Genomic DNA, 14484 nt, shown 5'->3' on the forward strand with positions numbered 1-14484 from the left:
ATTTTGTGGGCCCTCAGATTTTAATTGGGAAATTTGGATGTTTCCAAGTTAATGTATGTTCAATAATTCTCTTGTGTTTGGATTATTTACGACGCGAAACTTGGTCAGTGGCATTTATGCAGTGTCACAAACGCCTACATTTTGCGTTTTGGGCGAATGCTTTGTGTTGAAAAGCTTGAAACATTGGGTACTTGGCTAGTAACAGAGGAGGGATACAGAGTGACATAGCGTGGGAACCGCGGCGCGCCATTTGCTTGTCTGGTCTCTAACGTCACTTACCCCAGGTTAAATTTTATATAATTTTATGTGTGTCGAACTTTAAAACCCAAATAATAGGCGTACTAAATATATTTAGTGACGTCTGCACTTATTATTTTGATCATTAAATGCCGTCCATTTGTTAGATTTAGCTTGAACCGTCACAGGATGTCAGGTGGGGTGACATCTTACGGGCGAAATCGCTCTTCATTTTTTTAATCGCGTAGCATCAGAGAGCCATTAGCCTTCGTAAGGGTGAGACGTGAGCCTGCCTGCAGTCTATCTTGGCCTACATCGTACGAATCTGGTATTGTAGAATAAGCAACTAGTGTTCATAAGTTGTATTAAATAGTTTACGTGAAATTAATTGTGATTTCGTATTAATAGAGACAAATTAAATGTTCTCGGACACGTGCAAAAGCTACTTCACTTTTCTTTGTATAGTTGGATAAAAAGTAGTTCGTGGTGTGTGCAAATCAGGTCGTGTGAAACAATGAAGAAGTGTTCACTAAAAACGTCGTAACAGTTTCGTGATTTGAAATAACTTCGACTTTGATTTCACGTTGCTCGGTCAACAATTGCAAAATCATTATTCACGATATTCATTCCAACATGGAAAATTACGTGCGAAGTTGGTAGCCATTATGGCGTCTTTTTGCGATGTAGAAATATTAAATATTCAAGTCATTCAGAAATGAAGAACTTTTCCAAAATATTAAATTTGTTTGCCGACTTTTGAGCACGTACACAAAATTACTGCTGACCAGTGGCTTTGTAATCCGCGTAGCCTATAGGAACTGTACCGAGTACACATTAATATGAATAATTAATTAGTTGCAAAAGTGGTAGACATTTTGATTTTTCCGACATGAATATTCAAGCTGATCTGAATTATATTACATATTAATAATGAATGAGTTTTGCAAAGTTTCTAGAAGTTTCTCTTCAAAATTCTGGCGAACGTTTGGGAATCAAATTACTGTAGGACATTAATTGTTGATTGTCATTCTTATGATTTAGTCTAAAAATTCAGTGGTCCCATTGTAAAGTTATTGTCGTAGTTTCATGAAAATAATTTTAAATGCACTTGAGGAGATACTTAAATAATTATTGTGATAATATTATGTCAGTTCGGTTTCATATAAATTGATGAGTACATTTCAGTCAAATAGGGTTACGATGCACTCAGATGTCATTGCTAATATTAAATAGTTTTGTTTTCATATTTATAATCAGCTATTTACATGTGACATTACCGTAAAATGACCTCGCTCGGCTCACTGCTTGTTGCATCCGGAAGGCTCTCGGATAGATTCCCGAGCTGGTACAGAAGGTTTCGTGTTTTTATCCAGTTTCTCAGCGCATAACTAGTCACTGTGTCTTATATTATACTTTATTTTCGAAGCTGCAAAATGATGTGAGCACTAATGTACCAAAGTTAAGTCGTGGGGAATTCTTTTGCTGATCCTGGGATTTGGGATTCGTGCAATAGAATGACGGACAATTGTCTTCCTGTGATTAAATGAAAAAGTTAATTACACTTGAGAAATGTGAAATTCATTTCTTAGGATGTCTGCACCATTCCACCCCTTCAAACTACGTTACATTTTATCTTTACGTCGACACGTTAAATGATTTGTTACATCTTTGCAGCTTTTCCTGTACTCTCGCGTAAAATATTCCCATTATCCATAGAGTCAGGAATTCTTCCACTATTTCATCTTCCAGGATAGGAAACCATGAACACTTTTCATCTCCTCGTAAACTCCCGTCGTTTGTTCTACTTAGGCTACGAAGTCTAAACTGCAGTGCGTTTAAAAAGTTCGGTTCATTGTGTTCAGAATTTGTACAAAACTTGAAACATGTTCTCCTGCACCAACAAATTATTCCTCATTATAGCCAAGGTTCTTGGATTGTGACTGAGTAAGAGCAGTAACTGTCAAATCCGCTGACGTCACGTAAATTAAACATTGATATAAAGTTATTTGATGGCAGACTCCACACACGAATCGTACAAATTATCATTCTTTCTGCATGACTAACTCACTAATAAACCTAATAATTCTTTCCTTCTGTGTGCATGGCCGGCGAACACTAACTTTTCATGATTTGTACGTTCTCGTGTGCCCCTGCCATCCGTTGCTTCTTTGAATGTAGACAAATTTTAAATTTCGTTTAGTGAAAGAGCTTAAGAATGAACTTCAATCGAAATCAAGACAGTAAATAAATGGGACCGAAGGCGTCCCCACTCACAAATTCAAGGAATATTATAAAGAGTAGTATGATAATATTAAAAATGTCGCTAAATATGTTACGTGTGATGGGTAGTTGGACAGAACCTTCTATTTAATGTGTTTTGTTCTGAAGTTTCGGTCAGGATTACCACAGTGAAGTTTGCAAATGTTGAACACAGCTTCCATATCAGGTGTTATGTTATCCTGACATTTCAATAAGAGCTCTTAATTAATTTACATCTCGACGCTGAGGCTCTCTGTCCCTGTTCCAACTTCTCGATTCTCTTCCACGTCTTCATACATTACAACGTTTTCGGGAAATTCACTGCCACAAAAGAACACGGAAGTTAATTCTCGTCACCAGAAAAACCGAAATTCTACTCCTAGTCCGAACCATTTAACTTAAATTCGGATCTTAACTCCGTTTTAATAATATTCTCCTCCACTCCGAGGCCCCTTAGCTCGTGTCACGTGTTTCCGTGTCAAAGTTTTCTGCTAGGTTTCAAATTCCTTGGGCGTGGCCTTCTTGATGTAATCACAGGAAAGAATAAAAAAAATGAAACTCCTTCAACTGATACATCGTTGTTATATCATCATGCTTCGAGTCGAGAATAATTTCAGTTATTGAAGAGTATGAACTTATGTAGGCGTTGCCTTAGTTTTCTAATTTGTTCTGTGCTAGAAAAGATGATTCCATGGACCCGGAATCAAAACTTTAAATAATTCATTTTGACCAAACATCGGACGGCCGTCTTCGCTATGTGAGACTGAATAAAATCACGAAACCAAGCAGAGAGGAGAAGGTTTTTGATCAGAGGAGCTTATGAATGCAACCAGTGGTGGACGGAGCACGGAAAACCAAAACTGTTTTGTTATTGTTAAATTGAGATTTGCAGACATCAGCAACAAATCTTTTTAAAATTGGTTGTCTGTCCATTGAAGAGCCTCCCCCCCCCCCCCCACAGCTTACATTTTATACGCAACGTGTTATGTATGCTGTCTAAATGCCCAGCCAATCGTAACCATATTGATTTGTTTATGGCTGTGATGTTCTCACACTAAAAGGCCATGTTACACGATCATATAACTTGCCGAATTCGATGGCGCACGCATTCATCGCGAACTAACAGACATGTCGAAATTTCATAGTTATATCGCGCGGTGTATTACAGGCAGGCAGGCTCTGGTCATTGCGGTAAGATTTTCGATAAACCAGGAAATATAAGAGAATATTTGCTCGTCAGGGATTTCGAAGTGTTTAGTGTTCAGTAAAGATTGGCTCAGAGTTTCGAAAGAGTGTAAAGTCTGTGTGTGAGTGAAGCGGCCCTCTGAGTATTTGTGGTTGTGTTGTGTTGTGTTGTGCCAGCGAGAGACTTCGAACCAGGGACCATGGCAAGAGGAGCAACGCGCAAACAGTAAAGTTAAGAGAAAAAACCAGTGTCGGCCGAACCCCTAGTGGACGAGGACCCATCCGCTGGAGGATGGGCTGGGTGCTCGCGGCAGATCTTGTACGCCATAGCATCGGCACGGTCTTATCAGAGCGGCCAGGCCCCAGGTTGCCAACGATAACCACGTCGGTCCGTGCCAGGCAACTTGTATTTGACGCGGCGCCCGCCACGACTGAGGGCATGTTAGGTTAAGGTCAAGTTGGCAACCCTGTGCACTTTATACTTTTTTTATAGTTTGTAAGTGTCCTCCCTGCCCTCCCCGATAGGTGCCCAAGTTAGGTCGCGTGCACTTAGCTTTTGTGTCCATGGCAATGGACGTTCAGTTAGGAGGGTTTGATATTTCTGTGTGTTTTTTTTTATCACAGGGTGCACAACTTGACAGGTTCGGTCGGCACGACCAATGAAATCAATGCGAGAAGGAGAGACAGACAAAAAGAACTTTTGCATTCTCTTCCTGTGAACAAATCGCATTGCAAGGAAAAAGATTCAGTAAAGCCAAAATACGTATTTTGGTTCTTCAGTCTTTCGCTTCAGTGCTGAAAGATTTGTCTGAATCTGTAAGGTTATTTATTGTCAGGAATTCTGAAGAGAAATATTATGTTTTGTTGTGTGTTTTATTCTGTGAACTGAATTACAGGTTATTCGACGTTAGAGAAAGACATCGATTGTGTTTTTTCTTAAGAAAGCGTAATTCAGCGTTATCGAACGCAGGTCAGTTACACGAACATTTTGCGTTTCGTTTGTCCGCGAGAATCGCGGAATTGGCGCCGGAGTTAGGATTTTGCACGACGAAAACTTCGCCGACGTAATAACGCGCTTTGGTTTGAACAAATTAGGAGTTTCGTGTGTTGTTCCGGGCCGCGAATCCGTGTCGCTGTTATTTTTTTCAGGAAGGCGAACTCCTTGCACGGGCGTAAAGGTAAGTGACAGAATAAAGGTGGGTGAGAGGTTCGACGTTGTTTGGTCCTCGTTTCCGACGTTTCGTTCTTCGATTCAGTGAACCGTCATTCCAGCGCGACAAATCTGAATTTCGTGTTCTCGTTTCATTTCCGATCTTATTGCGACGTCGTAAAAGCTCGATAAATTTTAGTCCGCGTTTTCGTTCGCCGAAGTGGATGGCCTGCAGTCGTGTCGCTTCGAAGTTGCGCTTGTCAAAACGGACAACTGCAATGAGCAATCATAAATGGCTACTGAACTCTGCGCATGCGCACAGCAGAAGAGATGAGTCACGGAGTCAACGAACAGCACAGGTAAGTTTTCTGAGTTCGTGTTCTTACTTCCAATGTATGATTGTTGTGCCGTTCTTACAGAAGTCGTTTTGTTTGTTTGTTTGTTTGTTTGTTACAGGTCCCGCTCATTTCCTGTGCCTCAACAAAGAACGATGCACGCCCGAAATTGGTTTTAGGTTTTACTTTGACGGAAATCCGTCCATTTTGGTCACACTGTTTCGTCTGTGTGCGGTTATGATTCGTGATTTGCCCAAGTTAATTGTCCTTTAAACGTTTCAATGTTATTTCGCGTCGCCTATTGACACGTGTTCGTCTGTCTTATTTTCTCCAGGTTGTGAGGATTTGAATAGGAGAGTCGACTTATGCACATAAGTGACGTGGAAATTATAATGGAAATGTCCGGGCAGTATTTTACGAAGTTGTGATTCATCGATTTTGATTAACATGGTTCGGGTAATTTGGACAATTACTCGCGGACGGATACGATGAGACTAATGGGTGGTCTTTAAAAAACACAGACAAGGGGGATTGTTTTGGTTTCTTAATTGTGACACTCTGTGGCACTTATAAAAGTGTCAATTATTTGCTTTCATGAATGTACAGAATTGAAAAATTTGACAGGGTGACCAAAAATGCTCGGAATGATGAAAGAACGTTTTGATATTTTGGCCAAGCAACGGAAGTGTGATGATACAAACTTCTGTTAAACCTCTGTTGTGTGACCACTGAGTTGTATTCGTGAATCTGGTAATTTAGAAATTATGGGGATGCATCGTTCCTTGGCCAAACAGGATGAACCTGATAATTTTAAATAATTTCCTGGTCACCAAGCCCTCGTTTACAGCTTCAAATGCATTCAGTATTTAGCTTTTCAAGAAGTTCCCTCTTACAAATCCTGCCATTTCAGTCTGAACCTGTAACCTAGCAACCTTAAATTTATTTTCATGTTAGCGATGTCACGTGTTGAATGTTAACCGAAGAGATTTTCTGAATCTTTCCGAAATTATTCACGTGTATGTAGTAATAGCAGTGCCTGGATCCAGTTTCTGAAATTTAATGTCTGAAATATTCATTCTTATAATAATTTCTCTAACTATACATGAGTCACTTAACTCGACTTTTATCACTAACATTTGCCTTAACGTCACGTATAAGAATTGTGGAATGGAGGGCTTAATGTTCATCAAAAGGTTTCAGGTAACTCGTGTCATCACTAGCTCAAGTTGAATTTTGACATTCTGTGAAAATGATGTACGTAAATCTGTGATTTATCGGAAGGTACTACGCTTGCAGGTACCTGGAGCAACTAACAAAAACCAGGACAGCTCATCCGCAGTCCAATTCTTGAGCACAGGACGTCCAGAACACAGAGCAGAGCGGCTACGCCTTCAACAATTCATCATCACGAAGTTTTGTTGTTAACTTGATGCATGTTTTTGGATATTTCCTGGGGATTGAGACGAGCTGCATCCAGTGAGTTTTTCTAGTGTTACAGGATAATGTAAGCAGAGCCAGCGTCTGAAATGTTGTTTTTTTCAACAAAAATATATTTGTTTCGAAAGTGCAATTAGCCTCTTTACCGTCCAGTAAAATGTTAATTTTAACTTTGTCCAGTTAACACAATTTATTCCAGCAGTATCAATACAAATCACATTAAAATTACGCAATTTATAATATTTCTCTTTAGAGTAAATTAAATGTAAAAATACCTTCACGGCGACTACCAAAAACACGTAAATAAAACCGAGCGCCTTACTCCAGACTCCTCCCAGTTCCACAAGAGGCGCCACCATCACCTCGTTTTCATCTCGTGCTACCAAGGTCTCCTACGTCGCACTCGCATAGCAAATTGTGATGAGCATTGACTATTATATTAGGAGCAAACCTTCGTGTGTTTTTAAACATAATTCTCGTGTGTTCTAATTGTGGTGCAATGTATTCAGTACAGCTGTTTCTCTGTCGTTCAATATCCTAGAAACAAAGCGAGCTCCTGAAACGCTGAGCGATGGATGAACACAAATCTTAGTACTTAGTACATCGTATTTGATTCTGTGTAAATGTTGTTTTGAAATTGATGTTGCTAAAACTTCTGTCACTATTTACGAGATAAATTGTTAGTATTAACTGAAATTATGAATTGTAAAATGGTATAAAAGATACTGGACTGAGAGCTGTGTTTTAAGTCCACCTGACGTCATATTTTCAGGGGCTTAAAATGTCGCCTTTGATACATTTCATTGCCTCATCTTTATCAATTCCTCGTGGCGTCTGTTTCGATTCTGTCTCTGAGAGTTTGTTTCTGTTTTGTGCGGTCGAAATTGGAACTCCATTACGACAACGGAATCATCCAAATTCGAAAGAGTTCAGAGAAAGTTTCGTGCTTTGTGCCACGGTAATTACGAATGCATTTTAGTTACAGTAAATATCTCAGGCGGCGTCTTGATGACTTCCCTTTTCAATTCGTTTAAGAACAAAATTAGCTTTTTCCGTGTTTGATTTTGCTTTTGTCCTGACCTCTGTACATTTACGGTTAGTCTCAATTTCAAGGTCAGAGGCGTACTGCGTGTTTTTGTGCAGTAATTAAAGTTAAGATTCATCCGCGAAAGACTTGCTCGTGTTGTGTTGGTGGACGTGTATTCGCGTTACTAGACTTCTATGTTACTTTTATTAGATTCGATGTAAAACAGGGCAATTGATAGTACGAATTAAAATAAATGTATGCTTATAAAAAATCCGGACAATTTGTGACCGAATGTCAAAGTATCATAACAATTATGCACTGTCGTCTTCGTTACTTCAATGCAACACGAATATTCAAAATAATAACTTGTAAAATTTACTGCGATGTAACTTAATGAAGCTTCTACAAAGTACAGTCAAATAATTAAATAAATTTAGAGCGTGATGGAGCACGTACACACAGACGTAGTGTTCCGTGCTCCGTGACCGGAGAAACCTAAATGGAGAACAGCCCGTTAAATCGGAAAATGTTGTGGGAGATTTGTCGCCAGTTACGAGAAAAGCTTTGACCTTGGTAGTGCGCGCAGATCATAAGGAAAATGTTTTCTCAGCTAGAATACGTTCTCACGGCGGGGAGTACGAAGACGCCCGTCTTCTGCGTTGTAGCGCCGCGAAGTCTGGTAGGAGGTCCCTCCTGCCTCCATCATCACGTCGTCTTATCGCCCTGACGATGGAGGCATCAAGCAGCGTCGGTTTGAAGCCGCAGATTTACAACCCTCAGACTTTTAGAGAGGTCAGAACTGCCGAGGTCAAATCTTTCGCCGTGAGTCAGGAATAATATGCATAGCAGATCGTTACAGATTGCACCGTCCTTTAATTACGAGTCGTAGTTCGTAAGTTTTTCTACGCACTTATTAAGTAGCTGAGCGTTGCCACGTTCAGCGCTGATTAGATCGCTATAGCCCTTACGTCCGGATCCCCTGTTTTCAGTGCACGTGCATCGTGTCTCAAGGTCCCCTCCCCGTCCTCCCCTGCGCCTCATCGTGGGAAATTGCAGGTGTCCGGAGTCTTTTTCTGTAACTTGTTTGTCAACTTGTTTTTCACCTGAAAATAAATAACTAAAGCCTCAGCTGAGGCGATCTTTAATTAAACCCCGTGAACCCAGCAAAAGAGTCTCATAAATCCCTTCATCGAACCCAAACCCACCTTGGCAACAATCTACAAAGAAGAAGGGAACGGTTTCACAACCTCTTCAAATGCCGTGCTTTCAGTTAACAGATGTGTTTATTTATTCACGGTATTTTTAGGTATTTTAATGAATAAGCACAAAATATTACCACAAAATACACAAAATTGAATTTCGTTAAGGCACATACAGAGTAACAGGAAAATGATACAGCTCTAATCAAAGGGGGAACTCAATTCATGTGTCCGAGATAAAATCAAATACAGAATCAGCTTAACAGATCGTAAGCCGGGCCTGAAAGAAGACTTCACGTCTTATAACTGCCTCGAACCTGGACAATACCTCACCAGAATGCGCCACTAACCAGGACGTGGTTAACATAACACATCATTTATTCCGGCCCGAGTCCATTGTGTTACAAGACAGAACAGTTTCATTTCTTCGAGGACACCAGCAGAATCTAAAGTTCTCACGGCGGTAAGAACGAAATTTCTTTCGTTCTGGATTGACTACTGATCGGCGCTGCAACCAAGGACACAGTCGTCATCCTCCACCTTTCCTTCCTCAAGCGCAGAAAAATCAATAACGTCCCGAAGTTCCTCGTCCGCCAGATGGCAGGAGAATGTTGATGTAGACCATGCACGCAGCTAGTTTCAGCTCGCAGACACAGATAGCGCGCGTGTCAACACTTCCACTTCCTGTTCGTACAGCGGATGTAATGACGACGTATATTAATTTGCACGTGTTTAACTATAAGCATAATTCACTATGGCGTGTAATTAGCAAATGGTCATTTTTGGTCCAACAACACAAAGTTTATTCGCGGGAAATCTGTTGTCTCGTCTCAGTAAATAAAGAAATTAATTAATGCCAGACGGCATGACAAAATATCCAAAAGACAGTCGCCTTCCTTTGAATTTTAAGTTAATATTCTTTAACGATGCCATTTTATAATGACTCAACTTTTCGGTTCATAATTAATATATGATATAATGATTACCAGCCCATGAATATTGGTCATCTGGAGAGAACTTTTGACTGTGAAAGAGGCTTAGAGCCTGCCACTTCAAAACCATCGTCAGTACGGGCTTCTACTGCACATTTTTCACATAACCGGAAATCTTCTAGAACTATCTAAACAAAAGACGGGAGTCTAACGAAGGTTTATTGCGATTACATTCCAAATTCTTTTGCACTAAAAGGGCTATAAGCTGTGTCTATTTCTTGTTCCTACTTTTTAATTTCTGTTTTGCATGGATCAGAGTCCTTCATCGGAATCCGATAGCAACTTACTCACTCAAGAAATCCACCGCCTTTCATTGAATCCAAAGGTTCATCACCGCCTTCACAAGATTATCCTTATTCAAATTCAACCCACTCTCTAACATTTAACTTCATTACAATCCATTTTAATATTATCCTTCAACTTACTCTTATGTTTCATGGTAAATTTAAAGTGACATAGAAGATGCTGTAGAATTTACTTTTTCTTACAATCTCTGATTGGTTAATTAGGTTAATGGACCTATAATAACTTCACCTAGATTCTAGGTTGTCCCCAGACATTGTGGCAAAGGGAAGGAAACCCCCGTCCTGCCAAGAATTGAAGCCCGAACGCCCAGTTCGTAGCTAGTAGCCTGAAAGAGGCCCCAATCCGGATTGACGGAGGCGTTACTTATATACTTTGTATATCATCTTGGAAATTCAGCGGACGCCGACTTCCTTATGAGCTCGGCGTAAACCGTAGTCAGAAATGTGGGGCGTAAGCGATGCCTTTTCTATTTGTGTAACTTTTCTTTTGAATTCGAATCGTTTCATTGGAAAACAGAGACAGATAACGGCGAACGAATAAAATGTACGGAGAAGAAACAGGGAAGGAGAATAGGAAAAGATGGAGCTGAAACAAGAGGGAACACAATAATAATTGTGATCTTACCTCTCGTTCCATGTGTGGATTTTCCACGGATCTGCGTTCTGACATTCGACAACCGAAACCTCCCAATAGCCGCGATGTACCCGACAGACATTAAGGTGGCTCATAAATCCTTTGAAAGTGTGACAGATTTCAAATACTTGGGAAAAACAAAAACGATTCAAAATGATGCTCACGAGGAAGTTAGGAGGAGATTAAATTCCGGAAATGCTTGCTACTTCTCAGTTCAAAATATTTTGTCTTCCCGTCTGATTTCTAAGAACCTGAAGATTAAAGTATACAAAATACTAATTTTGCCTGTTGTGTGGTATGGGTGCGAAACATGGTCAATTTCGTTGACATTACTGTGTTGAATATTTCGGGCACAAACCTGGGTCCACATTTTCGCCTTCCGCTGTTATGTTATGGCAGTGAGCGTCAGTGTGGACCCGGCTTTAAGAGGCCGAGAAGTGAAAATGAAACTTCAAGATAAAAAGAAGAAGACTCGAGAACAAGTGTCCATATCCAGAAAATCATTCCGTACCGAGCATATTTTATTAGCCACGTGATCTAATTAGAGGTTTGTGGCGACTATTACCGATTGGGTACAAGAATACTTTGTGGGGTGGAGTTATTTTATCACGTGCTCGAGGCTGATTTTCAAAAGATGCGTAATTTAGAATTTAAAAAGAGCCGGTTATGACGACAGGCTTCTGTACTCTGTCAGAATTTTCGTTCACTGTTTAAAGTTCAAATGCGGCAGGCAAACTTTTTAAATTTTGGGACTTTACTGAGTTACGATGCAACTGACCATGAATGCAGAATGCAACGTGCGTGTTATTTCAACAATTTTAGCGTTCCTGAATTTCTTGTCACAGTGAACTTACTAAAACTGCAGCTGTGGTAGCTTGCTTGGTGACACACGCTATGCGACTCCACACCCTCGACCCCCCATTTAAAAGAAGGTTGAGCTGAAACAGGGTGTTTCATGTTAATTGTCGTTGAAATAAAATTTACTGTGCGTTAGATGTATAACACACCTCTTTCGATCTTTACTTTTTATGTATGAGGGGATGGTTATTCATGTAATAAATGTTTCGAACCCCCTCTAAGCTTACGATTATGGCAGAGCAGATCTCTATCTATCTACCTGTCCGAAAGTCCATCCACCTGTCTTTATTATCCAGAGTTTCCGCATAAAACACAGTAACTAAGTACAACAGCAGAGCATACAGGCTTGGATTCAAACCAGTAACCTGCCGAGTACGAACCCCATTCCACAGCGCCCAGTTCCCAAGCCGCGCGTCGATGCCTGTTCGTTGCTTGGTTCTCAGCGTCAATAACAAATATAATGCTCCATGCGCTGTGATCTAATAGGGCAAACCACGGAAGTCAAGAATACTTTTCCAGAAGTCAGATTTCTTGAATAGCCCAGCGACTATTACGTTGTCAAGAAGCATTCTGTTCTATAGTTTGTTTCGCAGTCAAATCTAGAGCTCATAACGTGACGAGAACAGTCCTAATGTATTTGAATACATTTATACAAAGACTGAATAATGGCTACAGAATTTCATGAAGCTAAACCTACGATGGCTCAATTTTGTGGGCCCTCAGATTTAAATTGGGAAACTTGGATGTTTCCAAGTTAATGTATGTTCAATAATTCTCTTGTGTTTGGATTATTTACGACGCGAAACTTGGTCAGTGGCATTTATGCAGTGTCACAAACGCCTACATTTTGCGTTTTGGACGAATGCTTTGTGTTGAAAAGCATGAAACATTGGGCACTTGGCATAAAATGAATTAATGGTTTCATCATCGCACTCAGCTGTGCTGATGCAGTGAAAGGTTTCGACGGACTGGACTCGTAGGTCGATTGAATCTGGTGTCAGAGTTGCAATATTAAGACGAAAATTCTCCGGGATGTCGCGCCGTATAATACAGTAGAAACTGACCGACGTTTCAGAGGTGCTTACTTCCTGCATCATTGGGCACTCATCGCCCTGATGATGGTAGGTAATAAGCACCTCTGAAACGTCGGCCAGTTTCTACTAGATTACTTGCCGCTGTGAGAAGCTGAAATCTCACTTACAGCAAGGATGTTTCTGGCAAAGTGACAACTTGCAAGATCAAGAAGGAGATGGGGGATACCATTGAGGTTGGTTTTATGGAAATAAGTTGCGAGTACGTGGACTGGATCCGTGTGGCTTGGCACTAGGACAGACGGAGGATTCTGTTGATCCTCGGGGTTCTGTTAAAGGCCTGCTTCGTGTTCGGCAGGTCCCGGGTTAAAATCTCGGCTCAGAGCCCGGCTATCTCAGCCCCTTCAGGCAAATTCCGGGATGGTACCGTAAATTAGGCCACGACCGCTTCCTTCCACATCCTTTCTAATTCATTATTCATTGTCTTCCTCTCATTCGACGCTGTGTAATCCGTTGAATTGTAAAAAGATAATCACGAGGAGGTTTTATCATTATCGCAGCTGCGTCGTCTCACGCACGGCTCTGCCTGATTTCCGCTGGCCTTGACCTAAGTAATTGGTTCACGCGGCGATTTCTTGCTTCAGGCAGGATCCGGTACGAGAGCTCGTGGCAGAATTTCCTGAAGAGGACGTCTGCATTTTATGGCTGTCGACACGATCACTGTGATGGAAAAGTTCTCTTATCACGGAATGTTAAACTGCAGGTCGTGTCTCAAATATTTTTAGATGCATTTAACTCTTTGAAGCACAGTGGTAACTATATGTACCACCTGCAGTTATATTTATGGGGTCTTCTTAAGGTACAATTTGGCTGCACGCGACAGAGACGGACTCATCGCAGCTTCCCGCCACTCACTTTTGAGGTGACGACCGAGACATGCGGCAAAGTGTTTGTTTTGTTGAGACGCGTGCACATATTCTGTGAAAAATGAGTATAAAAATGCTTCTAAAAAGGTTACTCGAAGAAGAAGAAGAAGAAGATGTGTTGCTGTGTTATTTGTTGCGAAAGAAAGAAAGAAAGAAAGAAAACCTACGAGTTCAATATTCAAAACCAGACGCGAAGATAATTTCAGGAGTTATTTCAGATTGAATCAAAAGCAGTTTGGTTACGCACTGAGTTTAATAGGAAAAACATACAAACAACAAAAACTGTCGCTCACGTTACGGTTAAGTTTCTTATATTGTATTATTACTAATTATGTCACAAATGTAATGACAATTGTCTTCATTCTGTGATGTTGGTTGGTTCGGGGGTCGAGGCAGTTCTTATAGGAGAATACCTCAGATGAACTTGGGTTGGACATCCCATGTTGCTCCTCGCATATCCATCTGAACCACTTCATAGTGACTTAAAATGTTAGCTTGTATTTTCAAACGTGGAGCCTTTACGTGGTTCCCAAATGAAGCAATTTCGTCTTCAATTTCTGTATCAGTGTTGGCACTTAACTGTTGCACGAGATTATCAAGAATATCATCATGATTGTTGTTGCGTCTTTTTCGTCGTGGAGGCTGTGGTACAGAGGACTGCGATGCTTCATCTGGACAACCTTCGCTGTTTTCAGTCCGAGTCTCAAACTGTGCGTTTGCCGCTGAATCTGACTCAACATTAGATGCAGTAGGTCTTTCTGTTGAAACCGGTTCTAAGAATTGGAGTCTCTTGAAAAAATCCCACTTAGAATTTTTCGGTGGTGCAGCTGATCCGGTTGACATTTTTCTTTTGCGTTTAAATCAATTGTATGAATCCCGTATATACTTCCAGCGTTTTCTACAGTCTCC

Source organism: Zootermopsis nevadensis, unplaced genomic scaffold, assembly GCF_977971745.1.
Source record: "Zootermopsis nevadensis isolate Lab colony 2312 unplaced genomic scaffold, Znev_1.0 Znev_ptg000046l, whole genome shotgun sequence".
NCBI classification, from domain to species: Eukaryota; Metazoa; Arthropoda; class Insecta; order Blattodea; family Termopsidae; genus Zootermopsis; species Zootermopsis nevadensis.